Genomic DNA, 9,316 nt, shown 5'->3' on the forward strand with positions numbered 1-9,316 from the left:
TAATTTTGCCAAAAGGGAGATCAGTGAACAAAATTTCAGTTTAATTTTCCATATAGTGAATTAGACAGTTGATGCTCTAATATTGCAGAAGTTCAATTGGCATAACTAATTTCATGTATTTACTGGGCTTATTGATGAAGACAAACGATTTCCACATTGCTGCCCTTGGCCATTTTGAAACTTGATTTATTAAATTTGAAGAGGGGGAAGCATCTCTTCAAATGGAGAATTTGGGTTGTGATTTTTTATGGTCGAAAAATAAATTCTGTGGATGTTATTGGTTAAGGAATGCTGCTGGCCTTTTCATTCGATGATCTTCAGAATAGATATTTCAGTCAATCTTGTCACTGTTATACACAATACTGTTTAAAATATCGTAGCTCTGAAGATGGCTTTCAGAGTACTCCATCCAATCTAAAGTCATACGAGGTTTACATTCTCTCATCGGCATAGATCTCTGCTTAAACTAATGCAGCCTGACAGCATAAGTGAACTCAAAAACAAAATCCAATGCAGAGGATAAATCTCCAATCCTTCTGATCATTCGCCCTATAAATAGAGACTGAGAGGATAAACTGTGGATTTTTTTACATACATATGACCTGACAAATCTAATTCACAAGGTCAGAAAATCATTAAAAAAGTCTTTTTTTTTCATTATGGCCAAATGAAATATCTGCCTTTCTAATGTTACATGGTTCTGTTTTTTCTTTGCAGAAATTAGTTTCCATTTGGTCAATTCATTCAATTTGCTATTGCCAAAAGCAGTTGGTGGCTGTATTATAATAGTCAGGAAACAATTAGTGGTGTTTTTTTTCTGTTTCAAGTGAATCTTCTTTTTACTGTTATGGCTGGCTTGTGATGTTACTTACACCAGGGATTTGAGACACTCTCTGATCTGTTGTCCATTTTTCACTTGCTGGCTGTCTGCTTGTGGTCAATCGTTCCTTTATGTTCCAGGCCTTGCTCTTTTGAGTGCTTGGTTGGTCTTCTTGACCATTTGCTTCTAAAATTCTTAAAATGATGAAAGTCAGATGATGCAGGTTTTACAGCCCTCCTATGCACCCGCGCGCGCACACAGAGGGTGCATGCATGCACACATGTATGTATACACATAAAATTGTGGTTAGGCTGAGCCTTTTAAATCTAAATATAGCTACCTTGGTAGGTGGCTGAGGCCGAGATGAACAGAGATCTCGGTTGATCTCAGCCATGAATTGGTGAGTAGGAAAACTTGGAGAAAACCATGTGAGGTATCCAGCTCTTGGCTCATGAGGTAAATTCACATTGAAAACTATGGTGAAGTGTTGAATTCAAAATCTATTAGCTAATAAATTATATTTAATCAAATAAGAGATGACTAAAAAATATTGGCTGATTGTCATGGTGGTCTCAAGAATAAAAGGACTACAGGAGAATGGGGGTGGCAATTGGGTCCGGTCAGGCAAGATGCCGGTTGGATCAAATACATGATTGATAAAAAATCTATTAATCTGAATCCAACCTGTTTATTGAACATGTCAAACATCTAGATCCAAACATGATATTTTATTAAATAGATAATCTGGCTTGATCTATAATGAGCTGAAATAAATTAAACGGGTCAAATTGGTTAGATGGTCAGACATTTTCACCCCTACATTAGAACTGTAGTTTAAGCATCAGTTGCAGTTAGCTGAAGCTGCCTTTACATTTAGTAAATGCATGTGTTTGATGATCATTCATTTGATTAGTTGATTTGATGCTTGGAATTGCCAAATTGCAAAGCAAAAGAAATTAAAAGTGGCAAATCTAAGCATCATTAAGTCATGGTTACATCCGCATAAAGCCTAAGAATCCAGCACTAAAGCCTACTTAAGTTGCTCAGAGCCACCATCAATTGATGGCCAACACAATTATATCAGATGAGCGAGTGGTTATCTTTCTTTGTGAACTAAAGTATGCTTGTAAGACGTGGTTCTCATGTTTTACTTTTGTCATTCTCAGCAATAGTTTTAAATTTGCATGGCAGCATCCATGGTCGCCCTCATGATCTGGTTTGAGTAGAGGCATGGAAATTTGTGGTTCAAACATTAAGGAATTGGACAATAGGAGAAGAAAAGATGCAAGGAAGAACTGTTGGCAATTGTGACTGGGTTTTTCTCAATCAAAGGTTGTCTTCGAGTTACTCTAATAAGTGGTGTTGGCCTTTCATTGTTTGGGATATGAGTCAGACTTCATTGGGTTAATTATTCTTAAATTTTTAATAGTCTCAATCTTATGCACTGAACAGGTGCTACAATCAAGTATTTAGTATTACTGTTAGCTTGAGTTGCATTGCATTCCTTGAGAGCAAGACTCAACTTTGCATTGCATCAAACTATAGGTTATTTCCTTCGGTCAAGATTAGACTTTCTCCTGGAGTTTCCTAGGTGGATATCAATTGAAACTGAGACAAAATATTAAGACATTTTCTTAACTTCACCTAGCTCAGCTTCAAAAATTCTATGATGCTTATTATATTAAGTGGACTTACATATTAATCTAAATATCAAGAGACTTGATCTAGCCATTCTTAATGATTTTGAACTATCTTTTTGTATTTTTATTTATTTATTTTTGTATTAAGCTTTGTTTTTATGCCCATTACTTTTATAATTCGCAAGGCAAGCTACTGTAGAAAGTAGTGAAAGTCACTAATCGGCTTAAAAGCAACATTTCATAACATTATTATCCACTCACCAGTTGGGGCCAAAACTGTTCAAGAAGACTATAATAGTTATCATCTGTGATATATAATAAGAGTAAAATAATTACTTGTTATTGCTATTACAATGACTAGCATATGCTTTTGATAGTGGCTACAATGATTTCATTGTGATAAGCATCTTCTTTTCAAATGATTAGTTACATGCTAATGGCAAGAAAAATTATGCAATAAAATTGATGAGTATGCTGTGTACAACAGTTATTATGTACACTTTGAATAAGGGTGCAAAAGATTTTTCAGTTGTTTCAGCTGAATGAAGAAAGTGAAAGTAAATTCGATCTCATCGATATTTCGAGTTCCATGGACTTTTGTCACAATTCTCTAGTCCTAAGCTACCCTTTTTTTTTTCTCTTTTTTTTTTTTTTCTTTTTTGATCTCAAAATGGCTACAAGGCCAAGGCTACATGCTTACATTCTTACATGGTAAACCCCCCATACATAATTAGTAAAAATATCTATATGCTCGCTAGTTACACGATTATTCAAAACCCAATTACCTCCAAAAGATATGGCTTGATGCGCCGCCCGGTCAGCTACTTTATTGCCTTCCTTTAATATATGTTGCAGTTTTGGATCTTCAGAAGGCTCCTTCAGGAGTTGTTGCTATCATAGTCTTGCAATTCCCAACGTAGTAATCTTAAGAGCTTGAAATCATCATAGTTCACTTGAAGTTGCCCAAGGAATCATTCATAGCACTGTTTACCTTTTGATGAGAGGCATGGCATGTTAGTTCCTAGGCTTCTTTTAGGTGTGTCACAAGCCATACCACACAGTAATGATGAATATATTTTCACAATTAAGTACAAACATGTGGATCTTATCAGATGTGTTGTTAGACAATGGAGTCCATGCATTGCATTGGCTTTATGAGGCAAGCGAGATAATGCACACATGTTGGATTAGGCTGATGTTTATCATCAAAATTATTGCATGCACTCCTACCACATGCCCATGTACGCTATCTGCCGACATCACACAGAAAAACTCGACACGTTTGTGGCACCATGAAGCTGATATCGATGTATGAGCTTTTTCTTTCAATCTCTTCATGTTTGATCATCAGTATGAAAAGCATCATGATTATAGTATTTTCTTGTAGGTCTTGTGTTAAAAGCATTTTTCTCCAATTTATTTTTCTTTGGTACACATTCTTAGTTCAGATTTGTCATGTTCTCCCATGTGAGTAAATGACAATTTGAAATGGCAGATAGCTGCTAGGACTGCAAATCATTAACTCAGTGAAAAGAATACTGCTGGTTAGGTGTAGGAAGGAAAAGAAGCAGCTTAAGACATGGCTAATGAAGCTTGTGCATTCAGTGATTGGAAATCTCTACTTTGCAGTTTTGAGTAAAGATGGAAGTATAACCTCCATTGTTCACTATAAAGGAGAAATTAAACTTACTTTCTATACATACATCTATACTTTGCAGTTTTGAGTAACGATGGAAGTATAACCTTTTGTTCACTATAGAAGAGAAATTTAACTTACTTTCTAGATTTTGTTTTACTCCTTTTATTCAAGTGATGAAAGATATCCAGTTAGAGCTATTTCAGGTACCCCATGCCAATTATTCGAGCATTTCAAAAGCTACTGTGAGATTGTCCATAGGAATTCCATAGACACAGCGGTGTCATTAATATTGGAGAAGACCCAAGTGTTACTTCCACCACTTACAGAGAGTTATAGCTGGTGATTTGTGGGCATGACGTTACTTCAACTACAATGAACAGTGCCTTTCAAGTGGATGGGATCCTAGTCCACAAGGAATGCAAAGAGAAGAACAAAAATTATGAAAGGCAGGGTAACATGAGAGAGACACAAGGAGGTGGCTCTATTTTTTCAAGGCAATACAAGGACAGGCAGATGGAATCAATCATCAATTACTATGAATGGAAACTGAAGGAGGGAAGAAGGCACATGGATTGCTTACGGTTGATGATAATGTCCACAGTGTTACAACTGTTTGTGTGGTTATTGTTGGTACTATTTATGAATAGGTTCTCAAATTCTAAGTTCATAAATATTTTTGATGGAGGTGGATCACAAGCAACATGTGAATCCATAGGCTCATTCAAAACTTTTAGAAGTACAATGTGGAATTGTGATTTAATACTCCGAAAGAGGATATATATTTAGTCCTATATCGATTGTATGCTGGAAAGACCTTCGATACTTATACAAGAACAAAAAATTCAATACTTTTTAGTCAGTCTTTTTGAATGAAATATTGGGTTATTATAAATAGTATGAGAGTGAACTTGGTGTATGGTCCATATCAACTAGGAGGCACTATATCATAGGTCCTTTTGAGGTCGACCATTGGATAAAATACTAGGTTGTTACAAATAGTATCAAAGTAAATTTAGCCCATGGTCCGTGTCAATTAGGAGGCACCATATCATTAGGTCCTTTTTAGATTGACCATTGGATGAAATACTGGGTTGTTACAAATTGTATCAAAACGAACCTGGCCCATGGTCCATGTCAACTATTAGACACTATATTATAGGTCATTTTGAGGTTAATCATGGTATCTATGATTAGATTTCGACTAGATTTATACTCTTAGACCAGCAAAGATGCTAGCTATGCATGGATCTATGAGGGCATATATTTAGTTCTACATTAGTTGTTTATTAGGAAAATCTTAGATACTTATACAGGATTAAGGAATCAAAATGAAGCCTTCTAATTAATCTTTTTGGATGAAATTATAGATTATTGCAAATATATTATATGAGGACCCGCGTAGGTGCATGTTTAGTCCCATGTTAGTTATATGCTCGGAAGATTTTGGACACTTACATAGGACAAAAAAATCTAAATAATACTTTTTGATTAGCTTTTTTGATTGAGGTCCTACTGTCCTAGATTGTTGTAAATGGTATTAGAGTAGACTCAACCATGCTTTATGTGGAATAATGGATACTACAACAAAGATCCGTTTTGAGCTAACTATAGATGGATCATGGTATGATTGTAAATTGGATTGGATTAAATTTCGACCCTTAGTCTAGTGTTAAAACTTAAATCAGGATATACGTGAGAACCTATGCTAGCATATATTTAATTCACATTGGTTGTGCGTTAAGAAGATCATGGATATATATATATAGAGCCAATAAATTAAAGGAATTACTTCTAGAACCTTGGTGGATGAGGTCCTAGATTGTTATAGGAAGTCCGGAAGAAATTATTAGAGGCATCTCACTAAATATATGCAGGGAAATGGGCACATAAATCAAGTCAGGTGGGCGAGAAAGGGTTGAGATAACCTGGTTTGAAAAAGACACTGTTTAAAGAACAATTGATTCATAGATCCAATTACCAACAAAATGAATACATGGCACTTATTGGTTACAAAAGTAGACTCATGGTTTTGACTCATGAATCTTGAGTTAAATGTACTGCCAATATCTTAAAATTTATATGGTAACATAAATGCCTTGCGAATGATACATGTAAAACCTCTATACATTTTTAGTGAGGAGCACTAAATTTACATGCACATGCGGATTAACACCAAAACTTAGTGCCTTTTTTTTCCCCTCTTGAAATGAGGTCCTCGGTAACAAGACATTTTTACTCTATATTTTATGCTGGAATATGTCCATGTAGAATTGCTCCTTTCTACATTTCATGGTAGTCATTACTTGAAAAACAGGCCTAAATAGATTTTCATTTGACTTGCTAAAAATGATAAATATATACATTCTTTTACCACTTGAAGATCTCTCTTTTCTTGGTTCTCTCTGTGGAAGTCTGGAGAGGTAATATTGTCTCAAAATATCCTTATCAGCTAGTCAAATAAGTAAAGAACAAAAGAAGATGAGGTTAGAACCTAAACATAATATCGAGGGGTAATAAATTCTGGAAATATTGTATGAGAAACAAATGGATTATATGCAAAAAAAAGCCCCATCTATTTTTGTTTCTGCATTCAAATTTTGAGGAAGAACATATCAGCATAGAAACATGCGCATACTTCAGCAGGGTTCTGAGTGCCTTTTATTAGGTTTAGATAGATAAATATGTGCAAATTATACTGTGTTTTACTATATTATATTGTATTGTATATCAGTTAATGAGTATTTCTTGTGGAAGAACAGACTGCCGCATAAACATAACAACAAACTTGACCATGTATTAGTCATTAATCATCTAACATTCTTGTATATGACCAATATGGCTCTGTAAAATCTTTGCATTAACTTTCACCCATTATCTATAATCTAGTTGTTGCTGGATCATCAAAGAGACTATAGAACCTCAACTATATCTTAATCTGCAAGCATCATGGATTATTCACTATCTCGATGAAAGATAATACCAACCGATTTTATCGATGCGATGGTCGGGGCTCTGCCGCCAACACGGCAGCCGGGAACCTTGACCCTAGCGTTAATTCCATGCACAAGGTACCTCATCATGCTGCCAAGTAGCATAACAATAACCCTCACCTTCTCGGAAGTGCGAGCTCACCTTGATCTCTGTAAGAACCTTGCACATGATACAAGATGCAAATGCAATTACATGCAAACTTGGTTGTGAAATTCTTGTGGTCCTACTTTGTGATTATTTCGAGGCCATGGGAAGATTTGAGGACTTGTTGTTGCACTTGCTTGCCATAAGCATGAATCTATGGTGATATATGTAGGTAGGGTGGAGATGACACAAAATTTTATGTGTGTTCTGAAATGTGCCATGCCTCCAATCCTTTTATTCTGTAGAGGTGAATACAGGAGGTATCTATCCTACTCCATAGTCTGTACTAGATATTTATAGTGGTAGTACTGAAGAGAATGTTGGGGCTTTGTGGAATATCAAAAATGGTATACATGCATCTTGACAGATAAAACAAATCCATGGACATGGATAAGATATACTGACCTCAAACATATCTGTTCATGTCTTTCTCCCTATATTATAATTACCACAGTTGCTACTAGATCACGAAGATAATCTCCATGGTTGACAGAGAATATTTACTGAAAACAAGATATAACAGCATAACCTGCATAATTTGAAGCCCAAGAAAATATAAGAATGGCATTGTGTACATGAAAATAAATAAATAAATGAAGAGATCATTCTTATGTAGTTATGCATACCTCTTTGAATTTGATTTTTTTCGCAGTTGATGAGAGTAAGCAGACGTGGAATGAGCGTCTCAGGAGAACAAATTTTGCGATCTTCTGTTGGTGAGTGAGTGAGTGAAGCTGCAAGATGATCTGATGAAGAGTCAAACCCACGATTTCTATTTTGTCCACAAACAAGCCATGCACTCTATCCTACAAACAAAAATTACTCCCTTCTCCAAACTGAATCCCTGAGAAAGAGGGAAGGAAGGGAGGTGAGGAGAGGTTTGCCTTTACCTATTCACCTACCTTCCCATAATTTCAAGATACTCCAAGTCAGACTCATTTGTCCATACACTTCCTACAATCTGAAGCGACCTTTCCTGTACAGTAAACATCCATTCCCATCTCTCTCTCTCTCTCTCTCTTCCTCCCCATTTACCCATCCATATACCTATCTATGAATAGTTCAGAATGTTCTTTATATTTTTAGGGTCTATCTAGTATCAATATCTATTGATCTATTTGTATTTCTTCTTATCTATAAAATTACATGCCAAAGAAGCTCTAAAACATGTATATAGCGACCCATTCATCGTCAAACCCCACAAAAAATCCTATAAAGAAAAAAGAACAAGAAGTATCATACCTACTTATTCTTTCTATCTATATTTCTACCTGTACTAAACTGTGATATGAGAGATTTTCACCGTATCTTCTGACAGGCGTTCGATGACCAGATCATGCTGGCAGCTTCAACCTCTCACACCAACAAAGCAAATTTAAGCAGACGATCTAAAGGAAGCGATTGACAGGTCTATCAAATTGGTTAACAAACGGGCAGAGAGGGGATCAGAGAAGAATGGTGGGTGCGTTCTCAGTTTGTAATCATCATATAATTTAATGGGAGGGTGGGAGAGGGAGGAGATCTCTCTCTCCAACACGAGTCATGCATGGTGTGGTGGTTGCTAGGGAGGCCCCTCACCCATCCATCCCCCACCATCCCTCGTGACAGTGCTTTAGCTTCCCCCACCCTCTCCCTCGTGACACTGCTTTAGCTTCAGCCACCCTCTCTCCATCTCTTTATAAATGCACCTCATCACCATTCCTCCCTACTTGCACCACAGAATGTTTTTAATGGTGGGCTTTGGTCCCTAGCTACACCGAACGACAGTGACCCTGCTCTCTCTCTCTCTCTCTCTCTCTCTCGGGGAGGATAAGCTGGGATTAATCCTTGACCTTTTTGGCTGGATGGAAGTTATCTTTTAATTGAAGAAGCTGGCTAAAATGACATTTTTTGCCTTTTTTCATAAATTTTTTTTTCTGCTTTTACTGTTGTTGTCGTTGCTGCTACTGTTGTGCTACCCTTATTGTTATAATTAATGTTTAATTACTAGGCCTGAAGTGTTCTATCAATTAAGAAGGCCCCTGGCCTAGCTTACTATTAGCTCCAACTCAAGCAGCCCCATGAGCGTGCTTGCCTTGTGTT

At 36.4% G+C, this 9,316-nt stretch overlaps 1 long non-coding RNA gene across 6 annotated transcripts; it reads right to left on the minus strand.

The window, feature by feature from the left end:
* Positions 1 to 2,897: 2,897 nt before the first annotated feature.
* LOC140859400 (uncharacterized) lies at positions 2,898 to 8,912 on the minus strand. 6 transcript variants are annotated; one of them, XR_012142852.1, is made up of 4 exons: positions 7,861 to 8,912; positions 7,640 to 7,763; positions 7,084 to 7,239; positions 2,898 to 6,548 (listed from the first exon to the last, which is right to left on the minus strand). It is a non-coding gene; the product is annotated as an uncharacterized lncRNA (long non-coding RNA). The 6 variants fall into 6 exon arrangements; XR_012142850.1 differs by having other exon boundaries at positions 2,898 to 6,540; positions 7,084 to 7,249; XR_012142849.1 differs by having other exon boundaries at positions 7,084 to 7,249.
* Between the last annotated feature and the right edge of the window lie 404 nt (positions 8,913 to 9,316).

Source organism: Elaeis guineensis, chromosome 7 (genome assembly GCF_000442705.2).
Source record: "Elaeis guineensis isolate ETL-2024a chromosome 7, EG11, whole genome shotgun sequence".
Classification (NCBI taxonomy): domain Eukaryota; kingdom Viridiplantae; phylum Streptophyta; class Magnoliopsida; order Arecales; family Arecaceae; genus Elaeis; species Elaeis guineensis.